Consider the following 27217-nt stretch of genomic DNA (forward strand, 5'->3'; position numbering starts at 1 on the left):
TTCCTGTTCTTTTTCTCAGGGGATGGTAGATTGGCTCCAAATCAATGTGTTTGTTGATGGAGTTCCGGTTGGAATGCCATGCTTCTAGGAATTCTCGTGCATGTCTCTGTTTGGTTTGTCCTAGGATGGATGTGTTGTCCCAATCAAAGTGGTGTCCTTCCTCATCTGTATGTACGTACAAATATTATAGGAGTAGTGCAGCTGTTAATTTTCTAATAGCAGATATTGTAGGAGTAATACAGCTGTTAATTTTCTAATATCAGATATTGTAGGAGTAGTACAGCTGTTAATTTTGTTGCAAATGAGTGGGTAGGCACCTCAGAAGTTGCACAGGATTATTAACATCGGGCATTGTGGTTGGTGAGAATGAATGAGTGAAGATGTTGGAGGCAACAGCGAGAGTGGTGGAAGCGTGAGCCTTGATGGGAGGTGGGTCCAGTGGCAGAGATAGAGTGCGTGTGAGGTAACAGGGAGATGATGGTGACAGTTATCCTGGAGGAGAATTATTGGAGCTCAGAGAACTCCTGGGCAACGCTGGTTTAGCTAAGTTAGCTGTTAGTGAATGAGCTGAAATTGTGCCTGTGAGTAGGTGTTGGAGTGTAGTCTAATGAATCTTGTAGAACAATCTCAGGGGAAGTGATTGAACTGCTGTATTATGAGCAGTCATTGAGGCAGTCTGTGATAGAACAGCTGAGTTTCAAGGTCAGACCTTTGAAACTGAAAAGTTGGGATCCCAAGTAATAGAAGTGAAGTTTTCATGGGATTTGATGGCCCACAGTGTCACTAACATTTGAAGGTAATGCTGAGAAATTGTGGAATTTGTTCAATCATATTTGTTATTTGATCTCCTCTATGTGGTTGTCTATTAACCTGTAGGTGCTTCAGATGAATTCCAGATGTTAGAATATGAACTGGGTATGCAGATTGTCTTAGTTTTTCAAATATAGTAAAGCTGCACAGTAAAGTTAATTTGTTTGTTGAAAACCTTGAAACTTTGTGGCTTTATTCTTTTCTTAAGTATCTGGCATCTCAACCTCTGTCTACTCTTAAAAATAGAAAAATGTATTGGTCCCTAACTGGATTGTAACATAATTGTGTGTTCACCTGGCATCGTAACACTTTAGAAAGAGCATTTTTAAGCAAAGCCAGGTCTACAACACTAGTAGAGACTGATCTCACGTTCATCTTCAGAAGTAGCTTTTACCCTTACTTACTTTAAATCATTGTATCAGCATTTCAGGAATTACCTTACTAAATAAAAAATAATAATAAAAATAACTTCAGTAGTAGTTGTGTAATAAATTAGTTTTTTCACTTGCTTCCAGTCATTCTAAAGTGAAACTCAAACTAAAAAGAAACAAATTATTGTATACAAAAACAAAAATTGCTGGAAAATCTCAACAATGTTGGCAGCATTTGAGGAGAGAAATGAGGGTTAACATTTTGGGTCAAGTGACCCTTCCTCTGTTGGAGGAAGAGCTACTGAGCTTTTCTGGCAATTTCTGTTTCAGCCTCTGATTTACAACACCCACAGTTCTTTTGGTTTTTAAATGAGTTTATACAATATTTTTCACTCATATCACTCTGAGGACAAAGCTTGAATTTGTCCCTGCTCTTTCCCCAGCTTTTGCCTTTTCAGGTTTGTATGAAAAATTCCCTGTTAAAATTACTATTTAAATGGTTTCCGCCACTCTTTCAAATAGAGCATTTGGAGAGCTAATGGAACTTGGGCACTATTGAGCATTTAACTGACACATATCACAATAAGGCACCCTTATGCTAACCTCAAAAACCCACACTCTTCACCATCTAAAGGGCAGGTGGGAACATTCTCAACTGATGGTTGGCTTCAAAGTGATATAAAATCTTGACTGAGACATATTTCATCATTCCTCCATTATCACTGGGTCAAACAAGAAGGAAACAATGACCTTGTGAAGGACAAGTTGGGAAAACTCAGCAAAAGATACAATGGCGAGCAGGCAATGGCTTGTGCTTAATCAACACTACAAGAACTACAAAAACATACGTTAATGAAAAGACACAGTTACCCAAACAAAAAGGTAAATCAACCACGATTGACAAAAGAAGTTAAGGATTGCCTTATGTCAAAGGAAGTGGCTTTGAAAGAAGCCATAAAAAGTGGTAACCCTGAGGATTGGGAACAATTTAGAACTCAGCAAAGGAGAATCAGGAAACTGATTAATTAAAGGAATGAAGAATAGCAATGCAAAGTAATGAGGGACATTAAAGTAGACCATAAAAGTTTCTTTCTGGATCTGAAAAGGTAAAGATTTGTCAGGACAAATATAGACTCATTACAAGTGATGATAGAACGGTAAGGAAACTAAATTAAACTAAATTGCATCTCTCTGAGAGAAAACAATAGAGAAAATCTTCCAGAAGTACCAAGTAACCAAAGGATTTGTGAAGTAGAAACAAAATAGATGACTTCATAATAAACTACACTTTAAAAGTTAACTGGATTGAAGATTAATAAATCTCCTGCACCAGATGAGCTTCATCCCAGAGTGCTGACGGGGGTGGTTAAAAAAATTATAGATGCATTGGTGGTTGTCTTTTCAAATTTGTTAGATTTTGGAAAGGTTCCTGCAGATTAAAAAGTAGCAAATGTAACCCACTATTTAAGACGGGAGTGAATGGTGAGCTCCAGACCTGGGAGATGTTAGAGTCAATTGTAAAGGATGTGGCAATGGGACACTTAGAGATGAATGGACAAATTGGACAGAATCAATGGTGAGAGGTTAGGAAGTGCAGGTGTTCAAAATACCTTGGTATCTTTACTCATGAGTCACTAAGCGGTAGAATGCACACGCAGTAGCAGTTAGGAAGATGTGTTGGCCTTCAGTTCAGGCCATTTGAGTGCTGAAGTAAGGATGTATTGCTGCAGTTGTACATAGCCCTGGTGGAACCTCATCTAGAAAACAATGTTCAGCCTGTGTTTCCTTATTATTTACAGGACTATGGAGATAGAGCTGCAGAAGAAGACTAGGTGGGACGCTCTTTCAGGAGCTAGTACAGGCACAATGGGTCGAATAATCTCCTTCTCTACTGTAAAATCCTATGACTGTGCTATCAAAGGAATAATATTCTTGTAACAGATGGAGTGCAGTGGAAGTTCAACAGATTATTTTTTAGGGATGGTGGGGTTGTCTTATAAGGAGACTTGATTCATATTTCCTAGATTTGAAGAACGAGGGATGGCCTTGTTGAAATTTACATAATTCAGATGAGGTGTGACAGGATGGATGTAAATGGGAAGTTTAGCCTGGTGAGTTTGAAGCAGGATAAGAGCCAGGCTATTTAAGATTGAGATGAGGAATTTGGTTACTCAGAGGGAGGTGAATCTTTTCAATTCTCTACTCCAGAGGGCAGTCATTGATTCCATGATATAATGCTGGAGAATAATCATTCGAAGCAGAAGTAGCCTACTTCTGAGACAGGAGACCTGATTCAAGTCCCATCTGCTCCAGTGGGGTGTAATAATATTTCTAAGCAGATTGATTCCATTACTGATCATAAATTTGTCTCTCTCAGCCTTGAATTCATTTAAATAACACCTACTGAACCCACTGTTTCAAGTCCTCTAGAATCTTGTATGTTTCAACAAAGCTTCCTCTCACACTTCTGCATTCTACTGAATGCGGGCCCAAAGCATGAAACCTCTCCTCATAAGACAGATCCTGTATCTGTATCCGTTATCAGCATGGTGACCCTTCTCTGGACTGTCTCCAATGCCAGTATATCTTTACTTAGATAAGGGGCCCAAACTGTCCACCGGATTTCAGCTGTGGTTGTCTGATCCCTTATATCATTCCAGCAAAACCACTGTAATTTTATACTGTATTCCCTTTCAAATAAACTCCAACATTTTATTTGCTTTGCCAATTACCTGCTGAACTTGGATGCTGGCTTTTGAATGGTTGATGGAACAAGCACTGATCCTTGTGGTGCCCCATTAGTAAAAGCCTACAATCTTAAGAATGATCCATCGCTACCTACTGCCTGCTTTCTCTCTATTAATCAATTTGCAGTCCTTACTAGTATATTTCCCCCAATCCAATACATTCCAAACTATTGATGAGGGGAAAGTTCTTCACCCAGGGAGTGGAGAACCCGTAGAATTCTCTGCCATAGAAAGTGGTTGAGGCCAAAACATTGAATATTTTCAGGAAGGAGTTAGATATAGTTGTGAAAACTATCGGGATCAAAGGGTATGGGGAGAAAGCAGGAACAAGGGATTGAGTTAGATGATCAATATGGTCACTTTGAATTATGCAGTGCGCTTGAGGGGCTGAAGGACCCACCCCTGCTCCCATTTCCTATGTTTCCATGTTTCTGAAATAATATTGTGGGAAAAAGTCACTGAGATTGGCAATGCGCCATGAGCTGGTGGAACAGTTTGATGGGCTGAATGGCTTACTGCTGTTCCAATGTTCCTGAAACTTGAACAAAAACAAAGTTGCTGGAAAAGCTCAGCAGGTCTGGCCGCATCCGTGGAGGAGAAAGCAGAGTTAACGTTTCGGGTCCGGTGACCCGTCCTAGGAACTGATGGTGGCTAGGAAAACGTCAGTTTATATGCAGAAAATAGGGAGGTGGGTGGGTGTGGATAGAGCCCAAAGAGAGAGAAAGACAGTTGGACAGACAAAGGAGTTGCTAACGATCAGGCTGGGAGGGTGAATAGTTGTTAACGGGGACTGTTAGTGACGAACAACAGGAGGCGTGTAGTGACAGACTATGTGGTAGCAAGGACTGGTGTGTGGGGTGGGGGCTGGGACATGGGAGAGTTTAGGCCCTAAAATTATTGAACTCAATATTGAGTCTGGAGGGCTGTAAGGTCCCCAAGTAGAAAATGAGATGTTGTTCCCCCAGCTTGTGCTGGGCTTCACTGGAACACTGCAGCAAGCCAGAGACTGGGGTGTTGGCAGGGAGCAAGGTGGTGCGTTAAAGTGGCAGGCAACAGGTAATTCAGGGACTTTTTTGCGAGCAGAACGTAGATGTTCTGCGAAGTGGTCCTCAAGTCTACACTTTGTTTCCCCAAAGTTGAGGAGACCACAATGTGGGCAGCTAATCCTGAAACTTGACACTTGACAGCATCCCCGAGGAGTATCTTCATCACATCAATGGCAGTGACTTGTTGTCATCTCTACCTTTTCAAGGGCACCTTGAGCTGGACTGACAATGTCAATGTCAATGCCTCCACTCCAAGAAGATGTTTGGTTTGAAGGAATGTCTGCAATGTGTCATTGAGCTCCTTGCTCCAATCATCCAGGTAAACCGAAATAAAAATAGAATGCGAATCTGGTAAATTAGAAACATAACTCTTGATTTCTCTCCACAACTGCTGCCAGACCTGCTGAGATTATCCAGCAATTTCTGATTTTGGTCATTTCAGCTGGTGTCCAATGTCACCAACCTTCACACTTAAACAGAAACACTCAAAGCCTGCAAAATGCATTAGGATAAATGGGAAGATACCAATATCAATCTTAATTTGCTCTATTCTCTTGGTGGAAATGGGTCTTTAAAATACAAAGAGTCAACTAGATGGACAGGTTCTGCTTATTACTGTTAAAAATTCTTCACGTTCAGTGCAAGATATCGCCTAGAATGATATTTATCTGAGTTTGAACAACAGAGAGACAGATTGTGAACAGATCTGTAGGTGCAATTGTGTTGAAAGATAGATCATACAAAAAATGTATGTGATTGGAACAGTACGTTATTGATTAGTGCAATGATAACTGTGAGAGGGTTTGACTCTGGAGAGTTAATGTTGAGAAGATTGCTGCCAGGAACTAACTGTAAAGAAAAGCCAATTGAGAAGGCAGACTGTCACAAGTTTGAAACATCGGCCTCACACCAAGAAGCTATGTCGGCAGCCAGAACACCCCCATACACCTAAAGGCATGTTCCCCCTCCCCTCTCTCTGTAATCAAACTCAATGTAAGAATGTGAATTCCTTCCATGTGAAAGTGTTCTAAAAGTGGAGGGAGACCAAGACAGCAGGCAGAATAAGCCTTATAAATCTGGAATTTGATTTGGGAAGTAACATTATCGGATGCAGACTTCATTGCTCTTGTTAGGGATGTTTTAATTTACACAGCATCAATTTTCAATAGATTAAAAGAAAATGCTTGTGTTTATAAAGTGCCTGAACACATCTCTCAGAAATGGCTCCAAATGTTTCATATGAATCACTTTGAAGTGTAGGGACTAGTTATATCAGCAAATCTGGCAGCTATTTGTGTGTGACAATATTCCTCAAACAGTAATGAGATTAGTTAGTATCTAAGATAATGGGAACTGCAAATGCTGGAGAATCCAAGATAACAAAGCATGGAGCTGGATGAACACAGCAGGCCAAGCAGCATCTCAGGAGCACAAAAGCTGACGTTTCAGGCCTAGACCCTTCATCAGAAAAGGGGCCTGGGGAGAGGGTTCTGCAAAAAATAGGGAGAGAGAGAGAGAGAGAGAGAGAGAGCCTCCCCCTCTCTCCCTATTTATTTCAGAATCCTCTCCCCATCCCCATTTTCTGATGAAGGGTCTCGGCCCGAAACATCCGCTTTTGTGCTCCTGAGATGCTGCTTGGCCTGCTGTGTTCATCCAGCCCCGCACTTTGTTATCTTAGTTAGTATCTAATCTGGTTTGATGGGGTAGGTTGAGAGAAGCCTGTTGCCTGGTACAACAGAAACTCCCTTTCTGCTTCTCTCATACCATGTGACCTTAATTTTCACCCAAAGAAAAATCTCCTCCTTTAAAGTAAGGCATCGATTCAAACATTAAAAAGAAAATTCTGCAAATAGCAGGTCAAGTAGCAACAGTGGGAAGAGAAACAGAGTCTGTAGTACTTATGTTACACTCCAGACACATATTCAATCAGTTGATGTGTTTTAGTTGTAGCAAATACCTGCACTTCAGTCAAAAGGGAAGTACTGCAGATACTAGAAATCAGAAATCAAACTGAAAGTGCTGGAGAAACTCAGCAATTCTGGCAGTTTCTGTGGAGGCAGAGAGAGAGAGACACAGAGTTAATGGTTCAAGTCTGGTATGACTCCTCTTCAGAAGTGAGAGGGGCAGGAAAATGGTGCTTTTATATTGTATACAGAGGGGAGAAGGGACAAGCAGAACAGATTCCTAAAGCCAAACACAAAGGAAGTGCTAACTGTGGGACAGGTAAAATTGGTGCAGATGATGGATGTGAAAGGCTGAGTCTGCTGACAGCAGAGTCAGCAAGACACAAACAAGACAGCAGTGAGCAGGGGAAACGAAATAAAAACAGGATGAGGGGACATACCGTGAATTTGTGCAACCCAATAGAGTCCTGGAGACGTTAAGGTGCCGAAACAGAAAATGAGGTGCTGTTTCTCCACTTTCACCCCTATAATGACTCCTTTTGTCTTCTGCTCCATGCCCCCTCATATCTTCTTCCATTCCTTTCTCCTTCTACTGCAACTACAGCATTAAAAAACACAATTTTCTAACTCCCTTTTTAACTTGTATTCATATACTACCTGTTGTGATAGTATTTTGTGTTATCTAAATGTATTACAAATGATGTATGTGAATTCTGGTTACTCGAAGATCTCTAGTGGGTTTATTTACAGCTAAGCAAGTATATACACTAGAGCTTAATCTCACTTCACAGCCTGTGTCTGCAGTACCACAGTGAAGAATGCCTGTGGTCTGTTTTGATGTGATTACATCCATATACTTGGCTCAATTGCTTGTTTACTGGTAATGTGACATCACTCTAAACTTCACATGGGAAAATGCATAAAGCTCTTCATAGGATTGTAGTCAGAAACAATTAACACTGAGTCACAGAAGGATTCATTAGAACAGGGGCTTTGTCAAGGGATATTTTTAAGTAGGGTCTTCAATTGGGAGAGAGAGGAATGGGGAGACATAGAGGTTTGGTGAGTGGCACCAGAGCATTGGGCCTAATATTTGAAGACAGAGCCAACAACAGGAAGTGGGAAGCGTATGGTAAAAGTCACCACAGTCCTACTTTCTCATTACAAAGAATGATAGTTGTTCAAACTAAGGGTCGCCATGCCAAGGAAAAGGGAGAGGTTGAGAAGGAGAGTCTTTCATGGTCACTTCAGCCGGTTAGGGAATTGAACCCACACTATTAACATCACTCTACATCACAAGGCTGCCATTCAACCTACTGACCTTTCAGAGGTCAAAAATGGAGAAAAATAAGCTCTCCAGAGAGCAGTGCTGGAGTTTACAGGGTGACGGAAAGTTGACACCTTAGAGGGATGTGAAAAATAAGGATGAGAATTCTAAAATTAAAAATTTATGGATAAATTCCACTTGATCAAGCTGCTGCAGATCAATGTAACGATTGACTGAGGTACACCATCTGGAAAACAGAGATAGGTGATATGATTCATATCTTAAAGTAAACAGACTTATTGCTTAACGAAGATGTTTGTTTTGATTGTGTATGGGCATAATTATTGATGCACGAGCTATGAATGTATCCCATTGATATTAGAAAGAAATTCTTTATTGTGTCAGCTGTGACTCTGCTCAATTGTCTGACAATTGTGCTGTAACACCCACTCCAATGTCTTCAGGACAAATATCTAACTGACACTCCAGTCTAACACTGAGTGAGTGCTGTATGGTTGGAGGTTGGATTAGATGCTAATCTAATGTCCCATCTGCTCTCTGAAAGAGATGTGAAAAATTCTGTGATATTTTTAACAACAGCAAGGGAGATTTCCTGGCCAATATTTACCCAATAAATATCAACAAAACACATCGATTAATTGATTGATTTCTTTCTTTTTTCCTCTATTTCTCTCTTTCCTTTTTTCTCTCTCTTTTTCTTTCTTTATTTATTTCTATCTTTGTCTGTCACACTTTCCTCTCTATTTTATTTTCACTTTCTCTTTATTCTCTGTCTTCATTCCCCCCCCCCCCCCCCACCCCCGCTCTCTTCTTCCTATAGTGGCACAAGCTTTTCTTTAGAACTATCTAATGGAGCAATATCCTCACATTTCATTTTATTGGAGTGCTCCTTCATCTTGAGAACTGCAATTTTAAAAAAAGTTCTTTCAACAAACAAAACTTCCATTTGTGTAAAGTTTTTTGATGAAGAAACAAATGTACCAGAAGGCATGTAGGAAATAGACACCATCTCAGGCAATTAGGGATCAAGCAGGATAGTCAAATCTAAGCATGGTCACTTGAAGCACTTGTCAATAATAGTTTTGTGCCTTGCAGACAAAGAATTATCCAATTATAAACAGAAATTAAAGCTCACATATGGTTCCCTAAGATTCTCTTTGTTCAATGTTGCCCAATCCATCTCAGAATTATAACAGCACAGAAGGTGGCCATTCAGCCCACCAAATTGTAACAGCACAGAAGATGATCTTTTATCCCATCATATCTGTGTTAGTTCTGTGAATGTGCAACTCAATATGTTTGATTTTCATCCTGTAATTGGTGTCAGAAGTAAATGTGCACAATGTTTTGCAATTATTCATAGGTTTGAAGCTTATAAAAAGTTTTAAAATCCATGTGTAGTTTTGCAAACTGACAAATTCACCTCTAAGATAGGTGAAACAGGTTGAAATGAAGCACACTTGCCAGTTTGGAAAAAGCTAGACCAAGTTGAGGCCATTCTCTAACTGTATATAATGCATTTAAAGAAACTAAATTCTCTGAGAGAATTAACTGAAGAAAAACCACATCAGGTTGATGAATTCATGAATGATAGACACATCTGTTGTGCCAGGTCTGTACAAGGAGCACAAATTTAAAATTTAATTCATATTTTTTTTTGATAACTGGAATTGTAATTAAGTTGTTTATGATGGTGAAATGCCCTTTATGTGGTAGTGGTTTATTCTTAAAATTCAGAAAGGACACTTGGTCATCAGCCTTCACATTGCATTGGAGGGCGCAGCGGAGACATGGCTGATAGCATTTCTCAAGAGCATTCATGTGCCACTGATACACAATGTGCGTAAACTTACCACGTCATTTTAACCTGAGCTGCCTCACATTTAGAGAATTTCAAGAATAAAATTTAAAGTTCTCTAAATGTGAGGCAGCTCAGGTTAAAATGACGTGGTAAGTTTACTCACATTGTGTATCAGTGGCACATGAATGCACTTGAGAAATGTTATCAGCCATGTCTCCGCTGCGCCCTCCAATGCAATGTGAAGGCTGATGACCAAGTGTCCTTTCTGAAGCCAGCTCTATAAGCATTCGGGCAAAACTCCAGCAAAATCAGCTTTCATAGAATCCCTTCAGAGATGGCAGGAACTGCAAATGCTGGAGAATCTGAGATAACAAGGTGTAGAACTGGATGAACACAGCAGGCCAGCAGCATCAGAGGAGCAGGAAGGCTGACGTTTCAGCCTAGACTGAAGAAGGGTCTAGGCCCGAAATGTCAATCCTCCTGCTCCTCTGGTGCTGCTTGGCCTGCGGTGCTCATCCAGCTCTACACCTTGTTATCTCAATTTCGTAGAAACCAGACAGGGTTGGAGCAGGCCATTCAGCCCATCAAGTCCACACTGGCCATCCAAAGAATTGCCCACCCAATCTCTGTAACTCTGTATTTCCCATGGCTAATTCATCTAAGCTGCACATCTTTGGACAACGGGATGAAGCCAGAGAACCCGAAGGAAACCCACACAGACACAGGGAGAATGTGCAAACTCCACCCAGAGGGTGGAATCAAACCCCAGTTCCTCATGCTGTGAGGCAGCAGTGCTAACCACTGAGCCAGCATGATAGGCTGACCAAAGGCTCCTGCTTACTCAGTCTTGTTCTCTCAATCCAGGAAGACCCTTTTCTCTCTCCACGCCAGCTCACTTATTCTCCTGTATGGACATTAACTAGGACGCACCCTGGCATAACATCAAGTTACCAGTAAACATGTGCTGTCAAAACTGAATACAAAGCACACTCTCATTGTTGCAAAACAAACTTCCAAGAGAATTAAATTGCAAGAATAAATTTCTGATGAAAAAAAATTTCACTGAAGTACTCAATCACTTATACAAATAAACATTTCATTTTTGGTCAACACATCTCTGTCCGGTACTTACAACTTTTAAGTCAATCAATAATTCCATTCAATACGCAGGTGGTGCTTACAGTACTGCCATCCATGCCTGTCCATAGCTCCCTCCTCCAACTGCACCCCCTATCATGTAAGTTCTGCAGTTTTTCAGTGATAAATCACATGTTCTATTCGTGTCTAATACAACCAGGCAATCTCTGATACAGTAGCAGCTTTCTTTATAAAACTGGATTTCTCTTTGCGCAGCACCTTGCCAATTTTTCCAAGTCCTCATGAGTTTATGAATACTTTATACCTCTGCCTTTTCGCAACTTCAATGTGTGACTTACCTGAAGCACGGATCTGAAAAATAAAACAGACTGATGGTGCAAATGTTAACAGTCCCAGCAAGTTCCAACATTTCTGCCAAGCTGGAGGGGATCTTTACCTGTGTGAAAATCAGAGCCAAAATATGCAGCAGGATAACTGGTTTGTTTTTGTGATGTTTGAGCATCAAACATCGGCTAACCCACTTCAAGGGCTGCCAGCTCTTCTTCAAACAGCACTATGGGGTCTTTGCTGACCTTGGTTTAACATGGAATCAATAAGACAGCATTTTTGACAGTGCAGCACCCTCTCAAAGCTGCACAAGACTATCAACCTGGGTTTTGATTTCAGGGTTTCGGAATAGAATTCTGAACTTGTAACCTTCTCACTGAGTAGTGAGCACGTTATCGTTAAACCATGACTGACCCAAGGGAAGATTATTGACACGTCAACAATGCAGTTACAGTGTAAGTACACCCCATCTGTTATCCAAATGATAGAAAATGAATGGATTTTGTTAGAATGTACGAGGATTTCACTGAAGTAAGTCAATGCAGTGGGAACAATTGTAAATTCCAAACATTTCATAAATCAATATTGAATTTATATAAATTGATTATGATTTAGTTAGCAATTCCTAGCCTTAAGCTCCTCCAACACTCACTGCATTATTTCATGTTCCTGGTATGGAAGAGGTTAAAGGTGTGCAGTTTTCCCTTCTTTAGAGTTGGGGAAAAGGTGTAATTACAGTCCTGGAGAGAATGTCACCCCTTCACGTCATCTGTGTGTGTAAGTTTTGGTCAAGAAAGTCCATGGATGGCAAAAATGAAGGCCTTTAAGTTGTCAATCTGTAGACTTTGAAAGAGTTCCAACTTATTACATTCTCAAATATCTGCCTCCTAGTGGATGAGAAAGTTAGCTAGCTCCCAATCAGTAAACCATGGTAACCCAAGTGCCATGTTTGGAGAGTGGGACCCTCAAATGGCCCCAATTTGGGGGCAGTCGGACGTAAGGATGGTGGGCAAGGTAATGGCCTCTGGAGGCCACCTCTTTGCTCTGGACCCCAAACCCCAGGACCCCCTTAGTTTTTGATTTGATTTGATTTATTATACTCACATATACTAGGATACAGTGAAAAGTATTGTTTTGCATGGAGTTCAGAAAAATCATACCTTATATGAGTACATCAGGGAAAAGAACCGAATTCAGGGTATATTATTTCAGTCGCAGAGAAGGTGCAGAGAAAGATCAACATATATCTAACATATAAGAGGTCCGTTCATTAGCTGGTATCAGCTGGGAAGAAGTTGTTCTTAAATCTGTTGGGACGTGTTTTCAAACTTTTGTATCTTCTGCCCGATGGAAGAAGATGGAAGAGTATAGCCGAGGTGGGAGGGGTCTTTGATGATGTTGGTTGCTTTCTCGAGGCAGTGGGAAGTGCAGACAGAGACCATAGATGGAAGGCTGGCTGTTGTGATTGACTGGGCTGTGTTCACAACTCCCTGTAATTTCTTATGGTCTTGGGCAGAGCAGTTGCCGTACCACTCTGTGATGCATTTGGACAGGGTGCTTTCTGTGGTGCATCTATAAAAATTGGGAAGAGCTATTGTGGACCTGCTGTATTTCATTAGCCTCCTGAGGAAGTAGAGGCATTTGTGTGTTTTCTTCACTGTAGCAATGACGTGGATGGACCAGGACAAGTTGCTGGTGATCTTTACTCCATGGAACATGAAGCTGTCAATCACCTCCACCTCAGTTCCATTAATACAGACAGGGGCATGTCCTCCACTCCCCTTCCTGAAGTCGATGGCCAGCTCCTTCATTTTGCTGACATTGAGGGAAAGATTGTTACCTTCACACCATGTCTCTAAGCTCTCTGTCTCTTTCATGTACTCTGGGCATGAGTGCTTTTTTACAAACCCCACCCTACAAGAAAGAGAATAAATCCTTATCCTCTTGCCCCGATTCCACCAAGGAGTCAACCTCAACAATGGACATTGAAGATTTTTTTCTTGGAATGTGGTAAATACAGCACTTGCTGCCCATCCTCAATTGCCCTTGAACTGAATTTCTGAGTGACGATGAGCATCAAACACCTTACCGTTAGTGTGGCGTTAGATGTAGTCCAAGCTCAGTCAGGAAGGCAGATTTCTTTCGCTCAAGGGCATTAGTGAGCCAAATGCCAATCAGTAATGGTCACAATTAATGCGGCATTTCCATTATTGATTCCATTGTCGATGTTGGCGGCATGGTGGCTCAGTGGTTAGCACTGTAGCCTCATGGCGCCAGAGACCGAGGTTCGATTCCAGCCTCGGGTGACTGTCTGTGTGGAGTTTGCACATTCTCCCTGTGTCTGCGTGGGTTTCCTCCGGGTGCTCTGGTTTCCTCCCACAGTCCAAAGATGTACAGGCTAAGTGGATTGACCGTGCTAAATTGCCCGTAGTGTTCAGGGGTGTGTGGGTTATACGGGGATGGGTCTGGGTGGAATGCTCCAAGGAGCAGTGTGGACTTGTTGGGCCAAAGGGCCTTTTTCCACACTGTAGGGAACCAAATCTAATGCTTTACATTCCAGACCTTATTAATTGAGCTTAATTTTCACCAGTGACAATGGGGGGATTTGAACCTGTGCCTCCTAAGCACTTCTTATCCATTACCCCCCGCACCATCTAATCCCCCATGTCAGGGGTTAACTGCTGAAGTGTGCGATCAAAGATCCTGGTGGCCTGGGTCACCAGCGTTGAGGGCTGTGAACTTTTAACACGCTGATTGGTGGGTGACAAGGTGAGTTATCATGGGGCTGGGCACATAGTTACCGACCAACATTCTCCCCAATGCACAGGAGTAATATGAGAAGGTTCTATTCATTATCTCGAAACAACACATTGATTCTTTCAGGTATTAATGTCAACTTAGGTTGAAAATGATTTTTAAATTGAAAATGACTGTGTAAAAAGATAGGATAAAAAATGGAAGTTATTCTGAGCACAGCTTTCAGATGACAGCCTATAGCATTGCCGATGGAGTGCTGCACCATCAAAGGTCCTAATTTTGAATGAGGCGTTAAACTGAGCTCCCCTTTATATCTCAGGTTGATACTGAACTTAATAAACTACTGTAATATGATCCGGAAAGCAGCTGAAGCCAAAACATTGGATGTTTCATGAAGGAGAAGCAGTTCTGAGGGATCAAAGGCTATGGAGAGAAAGTTTGTAACAGGAGACTGAATTGAAGGATCAGTCATGATTGTACTGAATGGAGGAGCAGTCACACAGGGCTGAGTGTCCTACTCCTGCTTTGCTTTTCCATGTCTTATTTCAAAGAAGTGTGGATGAGGTCACCCCAGTATCCTGGTCAATATTTAAACATCACAAAGAAAAAATGGGTCTGGTCAGTTGAATGTTGCTGCCTGTAGCAGCTTGTCATGTACAAATTTGCTGCCATGTTTCTGACATTACTACACTTCAAAAATATTTAATTGGCTGTAAAGAACTTAGGGACATTCTGCAGCTTGAAAACAGCTACATAAAGGAAATCAAAGTCATTCCTGCTTTTTGATCTGAACCGTTTCTCAGCCCATTTGTTGCAATAATGCAGATCTGAAGACCATCAGTAGTAGATATCTGGCCATTTAGATTTCACTAAAATTCACGGGGATCTACAAAACCTCGATTGCTAGAGAGTTTCTTTCGTATATTTTGAGGCAATTTTCAATTTCAGTTGGAAAAATGCAGTGAGAATTCTGAAGTTCTGTTCAAGAGCACTCTGAAATGACTGGACCTCAGGGAATTACCCTGATGAATATCCAAAGTGTATATTAATTGCAGTAATTGCTGGCACATTGCATTGCTGTGGAAATATTGGAAAGGACAGACTTCATAGGCAGCACCTAGCTGTTATTATAGAAGCTCCTCTATAATTTATCAACAGGCCAAAAAGTCTTCTGAGATAAATAGTCACATATGTGTGTTAGGGGCAACTTTAACCTGACCAGGACCCCCATACTTCTCACACCTTACTCAGAAACTGACACATTTCAATTAGGGACCCATTATACCTTCTGTTGGATTTTACCCAGTAACTTACATGTCCTTTAAAACTATGACAGTTCCACCATACAGTTATATTGGATTTGAAATGGTAACTCTGTCTTCACAGATTCCACTGGACCCGCTGAGTTTCTCCAGCCCTTTCTTCAGATCTCCCACATTTACAGAGTGTTGTTTTTATAGAGTCATAGAGATGTACAGCATGGAAACACAACCTGTGGTCCAAATCGTCCATGCTAATGTTAATTCAGCTAAAACTATCACTTCATGCTGGGCCAGTTTATATAAAATTGCCTCCACATTATCGGGCCATGCTATGTTCCAGAATGTTCCCCTGTGTCTGGGTGGAAGGAATGGAGAGAACAAGTCAATACAGTGTGGAGCTGGAGGAACACAGCAGGTCAGGCAGCATCAGAGGATCAGGAAAGTCGACGTTTCAGGTCGGGACCCTTCTTCAGGAGTTCTGATGAAGGGTCCCAACCTGAAACATCAACTTTCCTGCTCCTCTGATGCTGCTTGACCTGCTGTGCTCCTCCAGCTCCACATTGTATTGACTCTGACTCCAGCATCTGCAGTTCTTGCTATCATGGAGAGACTAACAAAGGCTCCCTCTCCTGACTACCATTCAGAAAGTTCCAAGGCCAGGCTGTGATGGTGAGTGTTGGCCTCAAACAGTGTCTGAACCCCACTATCAGAAATCTGCTGTTGGAACACTGATTTCAGGACTCTAACTACTGGGGGTCCCCAACATTGGAAAGACGATGTGCCAAAATGAGGATTTATTGTCGTGCACTGGAACTGACTATTGGGTTTTCATCTGCTGTTGTTCTTGTTCATGTGGGAAAAGGAGCTGGTGGGAACTGGAGAGACCAACATAAAGAAGCTTGTTAGTGCTAAGGAGTAGATTTTTGAGATTTTTATCTTCACACAGCTTGCAGTGCTTGGCCACCAAAATGGAAGCTTCCTCTTTAATTATGTCATTCGAAGTCCTACAGAACTGCATGGTTACTTTCATAAAATGTGAAACAAATAAAATATGGGTTGGTTTTGTGTAATTCTTGATTTGAACACTGTAATTATCAGCATTGTTCAAAGAATGCAGATTACAGCTTAAACTCTGTTAAGGGTTGATGCTGCATTCTGAGTTAATGAGCAATAATTGGATTACAGTATGAAATAACCACTGGAACTGATCGCTTGCTGCACTCCCTGACAAGCAGAAGCATATCTTCAATGAATCAGAGGCCTTTCAGGAACTGGTAGCCTGTTACCACCCAGGCTTCCAGCTGCCCACTTGGCAGGTCAGATCTGCATCCAGTCAATGCTAAACGACTTGTTCCAGCTGGCATTTCCTTATCCAACTGCTACAGTCAGTGCTTTGTAGCTCAAGACAGCTGCAAGTTGCATATGGGTGATAAATAGACTGTGTCTGTATCGAGTGGATTTATAAAGTAAGTCAGGACCGATGAGGCAAAGTCATGGGATATCCTGTTGGTATTAATAACTGGACCCAGTAGAATTAAAGATAATGAGAAGGTTCTTTCAAACGGAAACACAATGATACCCAAGACTTTAACAAGAGGAAAAGTGATTGTAAATGTTTAGGGTCGAAAAGCAGAAACTTGCCACTAACAGTTACAGTATAGCTATATTAGTTTTTCTGTTTTGATAAGGCGACCACAATTTCGCATTGTGCAGCACAGAACATCAAATATGGCAGTTGTACCCGATGTTATAGTGCCTAATTTGATACATTCATTTTAAGGCGCTTTGAGCTTATTTGCGCTCTCTCAAATGTAGATCAAGACAGTTTAGCAAAGATGGGGCCAGATGCTGGTTGCATGCACGTTAGCCAGGGTAGACCATGCAGATGACCAGTTTCCATTTGAGATTCAGTGCTTCTGTCACAGTGCGAGGCTGAAGCTTGTGACACTCTGAAATGTTCAATTCAGATTTGGCACTTACGTCTGTGAATCATACTTGTTGGGGATAACAGGGCAGTGTACAATCTCCAGAGTCACAGCAGCAACAGTTCGAGCCATGAAGGTTAAAAGGACCCATGTGTGCTCCTCTCCCTGCGAGGAGTTGCTTCCTTTAAGCCTGACATTAGGATCATGTTGGTCAGATGTCTGTAGATTGAATTAGCAATGCCTCAGAGACTAAAACTGACAATCATGCTCTTTGTGAAGTAATCTCTTTGTTATTGTTTGTGCAGCAGTACACGTAACTTCTACAAATGACGTGGAAGAAAGTAATGTTCTCAAAGAATAAAGAGTAGATTCGACTGATTTAATCTTTCATTTTAGCCTGTGGCTTTAATTAACATTCTGCCCCTTCTATTTCAGTTTCATGTAACTGGAATCGCTCACTGGCCTTACAAATCGAATATCCTGTATTTCTGTTCAGTTGTAAATAAAATGATCTCAAACACATGTATGGTAACTTTTCAAAATCCAAAGATTTGTTAAGGTGTCATGGCAGAGTCTAGCACAATCTTTGTGGGAGGACCAGAATCGTAAGAAAGAAGAAAATGGAATTTATGTGAGGTTTCATTGCTCGTCATATGTTTCACCAAAGGAAAACTCAACAGGGAATCGTCATGATTTAGTTAAGGTGGGAAGTTTATTATGGCAAGTTATTTGCATCTGCTACTGTTAGTGTGTAATCCCGTTAAGCACTTTCTATTGGCATGTTTATTCTGAAATCTATTACTCATAGTTTGGTCCATTTACAAATTTAATCATTTGGCTGTACTTGATGAAGACAGAAATCACTGCGTGTTGGCATTTATTCAGGGAGCAGCAGAACTGTATGGAACAAAAAGCATCTGACTTTGGTCCCCCATCGATGTCAGATTGGCAGGCTCCGGAGGGAATGATAGCATTGTCCAACTTGTTCAACCTCTGACGTGAGTTTGCCTCCAGCTGGGTTTCTTTTTATTGATGTGGCAATGCTTATTTTTCTCCCATAATGTGAGGAATTGGATGTGGATATTGTGGTATTGAAGAATCCAACAGTCATTTGTTATAACTAATTATTATGTACAAACATTATATTCTTCAGGCACATCAGTGTTTGGGCTAACATAAGGCTAATGCATGATAGCAGAGCAGCACTTTTCCAGTAGAGCATTATGTTTCTCGTGATCCTGGATAAGACGGAGATGGGTTTCTGTGTTGAATGACTCTATATAGATACAGTGGCTACAACAGCAGGTCAGAAGCTAGGAATCCTGTGGCAAGTAACTTAACTCCTGACTCTCCGAAGCCTGTCCGCCACCTACAAGGCACAGGGCAGGAGTGTGATGGAATACTTCCCACTTGCCTGGATGAGTGCAGCCCCAACAACATTCTGGAAGCTGGACACCATCCAGGACAAAACAGCCCAACACGCAGTGATTTCTGTCTTCATCAAGTACAGCCAAATGATTAAATTTGCTTGTTTGGCACCACAACCTTAAGCATCCACTCCCTCCACCACCGACGCTCAGCACCAGCAGAGTATACCATCTACAAGATGCACAGCAGAAATTCACCACAGCTATTTAGACAGCACCTTCCAAACCCACCATCACTTCCATCTAAAAGGACAAGGGCAGCAGATACATGGGAACACCACACTACTTACAGGTTCCGCTTGAAGCCACTCACCATCCTGACTTGGAGATATATTGCTGCTCCTTCACTGTTGCAGGGTCAAGGTCCTGTAATTCCCTTCCTATGGGTATTGTGAGTCCACCCGCAGCATGTGGACTGCAGTGGTTCAAGAGCACAGTTCACCACCATCTTCTCAACGGCAATAAATGCACATGCAGCGATACCCACGTTTCGCAAGTGAATTTAAAAAAAATTCCTCAGATACACAAGTTCCTGGGCTAACATTAATCAGAGACGCATACTTCTAATAGGGCATCATGTTTCATTTATCCTTGGGTCAAATAGTGTATGAGATTTTTACACCCTCAGGTCACACATTATGCTGTGGTGTATACAACATGACCATGTCTCTTGCCTGTGTACTGACAGTGAGACATAATAACAATGCAAATGTTGAATTCTGCCACTTGGTGAAAAGGATTTGCTGGGCTATGTCAATATGTAAACGAAAACATTTAACTAGTCTATTGTATGATCCCAACAAACGTTACCGCTAGACAATTCAAGTTGCAGAATGAAACCTGGCTTGGGAAATTTTTTTAATAAACATGGTGATTTTTCACTGAAATATAAGCATTCTGGGCTGCAAGTTTGATTTCAACAATAAAACAGAAGTTTATTACACAAATGAAACCAAAATAAAATGAAACAAAACAAGCTATCTACATTTAACATAAACAAATTTAAAATGATCAGTAAAACAAGTCTAATCTAATCTCCAAAACCATCAATTTATAATTAAATCAAATACAGGGAAATGTTCCTTTCCTATAGTTTTGTAGCGTTAATCGACTGCTTTTTCCTCAGTTCTGGTTCAGCAAGCTGTGAAGTCTTTTTCTTTGGTTCATACAACTGAGAGCTCAGATTTTCTGAGCTTCAAATTTCAATTCCTGACCAAACACTCTTCGTCTTGACATTTTCATAAACTGAGAGAACTTATTCCAGTGGCTTCTCTGAACAAACTCCTTTTTCCAGGGGAAATTATTCAGTCAGGTACCTTCCAAATTTAATTCAGAAAAATTTAACTAAATTGAAAAAAAAATCCTAGATTCTGCAAAGCAAATGGTGTATTTATTTTTTCTTGTCCTGTTATAAACCCCACAATATAAGCAAACTTCCGTTAACCTTCCAGGAGACCTTTAGTGCGCTCTGACACATTACAGGTTTGAAGTCATGATCAAAATGTCTGACATTCAATTATTAAATCCTTTCACAAAATAAGGCAATAAAACATGCCACTTGCCTGAAATCTGAGCTCAAAAAGTAATAACATTAAGATTTATAAGTTACACATTTTTCATCACAGTTGGTTATCCAGCACACAGTTACGTAAAGTCCTTCTGTGTTTGTAACAATGAACATTTATTTTTAATAATTTGAAAGCAACCGAGTTTGATGGCGTTGTTAATTGGAATGAAATGCATGGCCCCATTTACCTGAAGTACCTAATTTTACATCATAGAATTGATGAGGCATTTGACCTACTGTGCATTTGCCAATACTTTTGAAAAAATGCTATCCATTTGCCATACTCCTTCTGTGTTTCCATCTGACCCATTACTCATTAGCATCCCACTACATCACCTAACAATTTAACTGTCATTACATTGTAGCTAGAATAGGTTCGATGTGAACACATTTACAACAGACCTGCAGGATTTGATCTCGCGACTATTTATTTTGTATTCTTTTGTGGGATGTGGGTGTCACTGGCAAGCATTTGCTGCTGATACTAACTTGACGTGGAACAGAGTGAGAGACGAAACAACTGCAGATGCTGGAATCCAAGGTAGACAAACAGGAAGAACACAGCAGGCCTGGCAGCATCTAGAGGAAAGAAGCAGTCAACATTTCAGGTATTACCCTTCTTCAGGTCTGGATGTGGGGATAGGGGGAGCTGCAGATAAAATAAGGAGGGTAGGGGTGGGGCGGAATGGTGGTGATAGATTGAACACCAGTGGTGGGTATGACCTGGTTGGTCGATGGGAGGGATGAATCTGGTTGGTGGCTGGAACGGAGGGTCAGAAGGTGAAATGGAAGGGAGAAGGTGGGGCTGGAAGGGGAGGTGGGGAATTGGATGGGAATGCTATTTGAAATTAGAGAACTCAATATTGAGTCCTCCGGGCTGTGGGTGCCCAGGTGGGAGATAAGGTGTTGTTCCTCAAATTTGTGTTCTGAATTTCTGTGACGTTGGAGGAAGCTGAGGATGGACATGTCGGAGGGGGGAGTTGGGGAAGTGCGATGCGGAGTTGAAATGAGCAGTGACCGGGAGGTTAGAGATAAGAAGGTGTAGAGCTGGATGAACACAGCAGGCCAAGCAGCATCATAGGAACAGGAAAGCTGATGTTTCGGGCCTAGATCCTTCTTCAGAAATGGAGGTTAGGTTGGCTGTTATGGGCCAGGTGAAGATGCTTGGCGAAATGGTAATCAAGTCTACATTTGGTCTCACTGATGCAGAGAAGACCACATTGGGATCACTGGATGCAGTAGACTGGGTTGAAGGAGATGCAGGTGAAGGTCTGTCTCACTTGGGGGAGCTGTTTAGGGCCCTGGATGGAGGTGGGGGAGGTGGGGCACGGGCAGGTGTTGCATTTTTTATGGTTACAGGGGAAGGTAGTGGGCGGGTTGGAGTGGTGGGTGGGGAGGGTGGAATAGACTTGCTTACTGTATTGAGAGGGTATTTATAAATCGACCACATTGCTGTGAGTCTGCAGTCATACATAAACCAGACCATTAAGAATGGTAAATTTCCTTCTCTAAAGGAAATTAATGCATCGTGTGAGTTTTTATGCCAATCTATTGTAGTTACTTGGTCTTCATTGCACTAGTCTTTAAATTTAAACTTATTAATTCAAATTAAACTTCACCATCTGTCCTGCTGAGATTTGAATGTATGGTCCCAGAGGACTGGCCTGGGTTCCTAGCCCGATGACACACCATAACATTATGCATGGACTTACAGTCACAGAGGTATAAGCAAGACCCAGACTATTCAGCATCTCCCTGTAGCTCAAACCCTCTGACCCCGACAACATCCTCGTAAATCTTTTCTGATCCCTTTCAAGTTCCACGTTATGTTTCCTGCAGCAGGGAGGCCAGTACTGAACACAACATTTCAAGTTCATCTGCCCATCTATTCTACACATTGAATGAATTAGGAATTACAACAACAAGTGAAGGGTTGGAAACTGTGACTGAAGGCTTCTTGGGCTGTTTGCAAGATCTTGCCTTCATTAAATTCTTAAATTATTCAAAATAAAAGCTAAAATGAAAGTGACTGAAACTAATATTAGGTTCATAGTCCAAATATAAAGCACAAACTGCTTCCTTACACAAAGAACAGTAAAGAACAAAATGTTCCAAAGATATCTGATGAAAGTCTATCAATGGTGATGCTGTCCTTACCCAGTCGAGCTAGTATTGTGGTTTCCATGTGTAAACTAATGCTGATGAACCTAATCGTCATACTGAGGATTGTGGGGGTGTTGCTTTAAACTGAACCTCTTCAATTCTTTCTGCTCACAATTCACATGAGCCATGACTTGTACAGGCAACCTCCTGAGACAGACCAACACTTACGAAAGGAGGAATGCTGATGAAATCAGCTTGGCACTGAATGGACTATGTGCCAGTGCCTCTTCACATTAGCAAAGTGATGTGAGCTAAATCTCGTTTCAGACAGCTGTGCCTAAACTCTACTCCAATCCAGTTCCAGTGAAGTGCTGTACACTCATGATTGCTGTCTTATACATGGCCACAAGATGTAGAAGCAGAACTAGGCCATCTAGCCCATCGAGTCTGGCCCACCAATTATTGAGATCATAGCTAATCTAATAGTCCTCAACCACACTTTACTGCCTTTTCCCCATAATCCTTGATTCCCTTACAGATTAGCAATTGTCGTACTTAATGGCACAGTTTCTGCTTGTTGGAAAAAAAATCATAATTCATTACTCGTTCAGAGAAGAAATTCCTCCTTATCTCCATCTTCAATGGATGATTCCTTATTCTGAGACAATGCTGCCTTGTCGTAGACTCTCCCGTAGAGGGAAAAAAGCTCTCTACTTCTATCCTGTCAAGCCATCACAAATATTCTATGCTTCAATTAAGGCCTCCTTTCAGTTTTCTAAATTCCAATGAGCACAAGCCAAGCTTGATCTATGTCTCCTCATGTGAAAAATCCTCCATAGCTGGGATCAACAGACTGTCTCTAATACCAGTATATACTTTTTGATAATGGATGAAAAATGCTTCATAATATTCCAGACGTGGCCTGCCTAGTGGCTTGTATAATTTGAGTTAAACCTCTCCATCTTATACTCCATTCCCTTTCAAATAAAGGGCCAACATTTCACTTGCCTTCCCTACTACCTGCTGAACCTTGATGCAAGCTTTTTAAGATTTATCTGCAAAGACTCCCAAATCCTTTGTTCTATAGTTTTCAGCAGTCTTTTTCGGTTTAAATAATATTTAGCTTTTCTAAAAAAATCATTAAAAGAAAAAGCTGGAGTTGGCCCTGTGAACCTGCTTCATTGTTCAATATGAACATGACTGATTGTCTATTTCAATGCTACATTCCCATTTCTCTCCATGGCCCTCCATGCCTTTAATACTCAAATATTCATCAATCTCTTTCTTGGGTGCAGGTAGTGTTAGTGACTTGACCTCCATAATGTGCTGTAGTAGCAAATTCCATGGGTTGATTGCTTCCTGAGTGAAGGAATGTTTCCTCTTCTCAGTCCCAAACAGCCTACACAGTATCCTAAGAATGACAGAACAGAATCCCTACGGTAGGGGATTCAACCCATTGAATCCACACTGACCATCATCTCATCCAAACCCAACTCCCTTCCCTGTCGCTGCATTTCCCATGGCCATTTCACCCTGCCTGAACAATATGGGCTATTTACCATGGCCAATCCACGTAACTTGCACATCTTTGGGCTGTGGGAGGAAACCGCAGACACGGGGAAAACTCCACACAGACAGTCGCCTAAGGGTGGAATCGAACCCAGGTCCCCAGTGCTGTGAGGTAGCAGTACTAACCACTGAGACACCATGTTGCCTGTGACTGTGATTCCTAGTTCTAGATTCCCCGACCAGTGAAAATCTCCTCTCTGCATCTAGTCTGTGGTAGCCTGTGAAAATTTTATGTATCTCATTCAGATTCCCTCTCATCCTTCTCAACTCTCTCGGATACAGGGCCCTTCATCTTGCTAAATTGGGATGAGAGATTGAGCTGATGCTCTGTTGGTTCTCTCTTTAAAAGTGGAAGCATTGATCCCATGGCACAATCTCAGAGGACAAGAGAGGAGGACAGAACGTGGCATTTACATTTTGGTCCCAAAGCAATTCTACCTCGTAAGGAATCCTGTTGCCTCAAATCTGGAATGAGTGAACTAGAATAAAGCAGGAGGCCTGGTTTGTAAGTCTGTGGACGATACCAAAATTGATGATATGGTTGACAGTGAAGATCAATTGCACCAATGGCTGAAGACTAGCAGATGGAGTTTATACAGTTAATGGTTTGCCCTGCATAGTGTTGTTGAACAGAGGGATCCAAGGGTTCAGGTACATAATTCTTTGAAAATGGCATCTCAGGTATACAGGATGGTTGAGAAGGCATTCAGTACACTTGCTTTCATTGCAGAGGCCATTGAGTATCGGAGTTGGGATGTTATGTTCAAGACGTTGGTGAAGCCTCTTCTGGAGTACTGTGTAAAGTTCTGGTTGCCCTGCTACAAGAAGGTTACTATTAAATTGGAGAGTGTTCAGAAAAGGTTTAATAGGGTGTTGCTGGGAATGGGAAGTTTGATTTATAAGGAGAGGTTGGATAGGCTGAGGCTTTATTCACTGGAGCGTAGGAGGTTGAGGGGTGACCTTATAGAGGTTTATAAAACCATAGGGGCATAGATAAGGTGAACAGCAAAGGCCTTTTCCCTAAGGTGTCCGAGTTCAAAACTAGGGAGCATATTTTTAAGATGAGAGGTAAAACATTTAAAAGGGACCTGAGGGGCAACTTTTTCACACAGAGAGTGGTTTATATGTGGAATGAACTGCAAGAGGAAGTGGTAGAGGCCGGTACAGTTACAATATTTAAAAGATATTTGCATGGTTACACAAATAACAAAGGTTATGTAGGCCAAAAGCACACAAATGGGACAAGTTTAGTTTGGGAAACATGGTTGGTGTGGATGATATAGACTGAAGGGTCTGTTTTCGTGCTGCATAATTCGCTGATTTTTTTTCTTTATTCATTCACAGGATGACAGCATCGCTGACTAGGCAGCATTTATTGCCTATCGCTAATTGCCCAGAGTCAACCATATTGCTGTGGGTCTGGAGTCACAGGTCGGCCAGAGCAGATGAGGATGGCAGTTTCCTTCCCTAAAGGGCATTAATGAACCAGATGGGTTTTTCCTGACAATTGACAATGGATTCACAGTATTCGTTAGATTCATAATTCCAGATATTTATTGAATTCAATTTCCATCATCTGCCCTGGCCTGATTCGAACCTGGGTCCCCAGAATGTTATTTAGGTTTCTGAATTAACAGTCCAGTTATAATACCATTAGGCCATTGCCTCGTCCTGTGTGAAATTGCTTGAGTCACAATATTTTTCCAGTAACTGTTTCCAGTTCATCCTCCATACCTCCTTCTTCTCTCATGCTGCATACTGCTCTGTTAGCACTGGTAATGAACAAATACTTCATTCAAGTGGGAGCAGGTAGGTGAACAGTAATACGCCTGAATAGGCGCCTGCATTTTTCTTATTGGGAATTTCACATAATCATACTGACAACCAATTCAGGATTGTCAGGTGGGCTTGCAATGGGTTTCACTTGTGTGAATTGGGAGGTACAGTTTGCTGGACAGAGTGACACCAATAACATAAGTTCAATTCCCATACCGGCTGAGATTACCACAGATGACTCTCCATCTCAACCTCTCCCGTTGCCTGAGGTGTTTTGACTCTCTGGCTAAACCACCACCAGTCATCTCTCTCTAATGAGAGAGCAGCCCCAAGGTTCTGATAAGATGATGGTGGCTTTACCTTAGGTATAGCTCCCTCCAGAATGTCTAAGCTCACAAACATGCGAAAAAAAAATGCATAGATGCCATGGAGATGGATTAGCCAAGTTTCGAGCATCGAGAGACTAAGACTGTGGGTCTCTATCATGAGCAAAGGCTATTATTTCACCAGAGATAATAGGAACTGCAGATGCTGGAGAATCCGAGATAACAAGGTGTGGAGTTGGATGAACACAGCAGGCCAAGCAGCATCTTAGCAGCAGGAAAGCTGATGTTTCAGGTCTAGACCCTCCTTCAGAAGATTTCTGATGAAGGATCTAGGCCTAAAAAGTCAGCTTCCCTGCTGCTAAGATGGTGCTTGGCCTGCTGTGTTCGTCCAGCTCTACACCTTGTTACCTATTATTTCACCATCCCAGTTTTAATAAAACCAAAAATCAAACTAACATTGAATGTTTGTTTTGAGGTTTTATGCAAATATGTAGGCTTGAAAGGACTTGTTTTCCCTATCAACACTTAACCAACATGCTTTACCACATATTTCCTCTCTTAAAGCTGCCTTTACTAATACTAGATAAAACAAAAACAAAATTACAGCAGAGATTCTATTGACATAGCTTGGTGAATTTGCCACAGTCCCTCCTTCTAATAAACATGATAAACACAAGCTCCCAGTTATTGTTATAAATCGAATCTATTTGTACCCTGTTGTTTGAATGTTGAAATGTTTGCTTGCATACCTTTGTATGAATAATAACTTTTCACGTTGCGAGTCGTGCTTGCGCTCTGATTTTAACTGCTGCCTTTCTCATTCACCTCAGATTCAAACAAACTTGACAAATTTTGCAGATCAAAGCTTTTGTTTGGTCACCTGTTCCTGATGCAGGAAGTAATCAAAGAAATAATCTGGGAACAGATCTTCACGAGTAGTGTGTAATATGAACACAAGAATGAGGAGCAGAAGGAGACAATCCCCACTGTATAATCACCAAAATTTCTTCATGAGTGACTGGTCAGCTTCAGCAGTCACAATTTTGGTTCTTTCTCCAAAAAGAGGTTGCCTCCCTCCACGCCTCCATCAACGTCACTTTCGGGATACATGTA

At 41.5% G+C, this 27217-nt stretch overlaps 1 long non-coding RNA gene across 1 annotated transcript; it reads right to left on the reverse strand.

The window, feature by feature from the left end:
* Positions 1-20740: 20740 nt before the first annotated feature.
* LOC125459201 (uncharacterized) lies at positions 20741-26934 on the reverse strand. Its single transcript, XR_007248982.1, has 2 exons — positions 26854-26934; positions 20741-20909 (listed from the first exon to the last, which is right to left on the reverse strand). It is a non-coding gene; the product is annotated as an uncharacterized LOC125459201 (long non-coding RNA).
* Positions 26935-27217: the final 283 nt, after the last annotated feature.

Source organism: Stegostoma tigrinum, chromosome 17 (genome assembly GCF_030684315.1).
Source record: "Stegostoma tigrinum isolate sSteTig4 chromosome 17, sSteTig4.hap1, whole genome shotgun sequence".
Classification (NCBI taxonomy): domain Eukaryota; kingdom Metazoa; phylum Chordata; class Chondrichthyes; order Orectolobiformes; family Stegostomatidae; genus Stegostoma; species Stegostoma tigrinum.